Source organism: Pelodiscus sinensis, chromosome 11 (assembly GCF_052426305.1).
Source record: "Pelodiscus sinensis isolate ZL-2025 chromosome 11, ASM5242630v1, whole genome shotgun sequence".
NCBI classification, from domain to species: Eukaryota; Metazoa; Chordata; order Testudines; family Trionychidae; genus Pelodiscus; species Pelodiscus sinensis.
The window spans coordinates 25593185-25594492 of NC_143062.1; the positions used below are offsets into that span (position 1 = coordinate 25593185).

Consider the following 1308-nt stretch of genomic DNA (forward strand, 5'->3'; position numbering starts at 1 on the left):
CCAAAGGTGTCCTGGAGCTGGTGAGGGCCACACAGGCCAACTCCCAGCTGCTCCCTGATTAGCTGGCTGCCGGCCGGCTGCTCCCCAGGGCCCACCGAAGGTGGCAGGAGCTGCATGTTGGCCAACAGCTGCTCCCTATGGCAGGCCAGGGTGGTGGAGGCCATGCAACCAACCAGTGACTGTTCACTGGGGTGCTTGTTTGTGGCTATTCATGAGTATAACTGTCCCCCTGCTTGTGGCCCCTGTGGTCATGCATGGTATAATTTTCTATCACATCCCTTCTTTACCTGGCAAGGGGGAGACCATGATCACGAAGGTGGTTTTCCCAGAGTGAGGCTCATCCATTGCACTGTGGGTGTGCTGACCCCTGCGATTTCCCCAAATGTGGGAAACTTGACTGCATAATTTGCAGTAGTGGGGGACTGCGTTTGCGCTTTCCCCAACCAAAAAAAAAATCGCTTTTCATGCACATCCTGTTATCCTGGCACAACCAAACCCTGACCTTGCTTTAAGTCAGGGGTGTCCAAACTTTTTTCAAAGAGGGCCAGATTTGATGAAGTGAACATGCGCGAGGGCCGACCATTTTGCCTGACGTTCTTTGAACCATTAAAATTAAATGCAAATGAACTATTTTATGCAAAGTTTATTGCAAACGGCATACTTTTCATTTCGTCTCATGGATGACAAATCTAAACAGGTGTTAAATCACTCTGCCTTTCATATCTGAAGGCCAGATGAAGAAAAAAAAATCCAGGAAGCTGAAATATGTCAGGAACATTGTAAAGTACATTACATATTATTGGTAATTAAGGTTGTCTGTCAACTTTTAAGTTCAAAAAATATGAACAGGAACATAACACCAAGTATACATGTTGTGTCCAAATATATTTATAACTGATTTAGACCAACTGACATTAACTGAGATTTTACAATGTATTCATCTCAATACATATGGATTCGTTGGGGGCCATAAAAGATAGATATTGCCAAATTACCTGGGGGGCCGTATTAAACCAGAACACGGGCCACAATTGGCCCGCGGGCCGGACTTTGGACATGCCTGCTTTAAGTTATAAGAGGAAGCTGCATACCCATCTTGGTAGCCCTAGCTCTTACTGGTCAGGAGGAGTTCTTGGACAAGCTCACTCACAGATGGACAGACAGATGCACACTTTTTAAATATATAGTAAGCTGTATCTATTTCAGCTGACTAGTGATATTTCTATTGTTGAATGTGGTTGCAATGTAAGCATACCTGGGGATTTTTTCAAATACTTTTATATAGGTATGTGGTAGAAATGTAGCCGT

The 1308-nt window shown here is 44.5% G+C and overlaps 1 non-coding gene across 1 annotated transcript; it reads left to right on the top strand.

Annotated features, from left to right (window-relative positions):
- Positions 1-279: 279 nt before the first annotated feature.
- LOC112547078 (U1 spliceosomal RNA) lies at positions 280-443 on the top strand. The gene has a single exon (XR_003090829.1). It is a non-coding gene; the product is annotated as a U1 spliceosomal RNA (small nuclear RNA).
- Positions 444-1308: the final 865 nt, after the last annotated feature.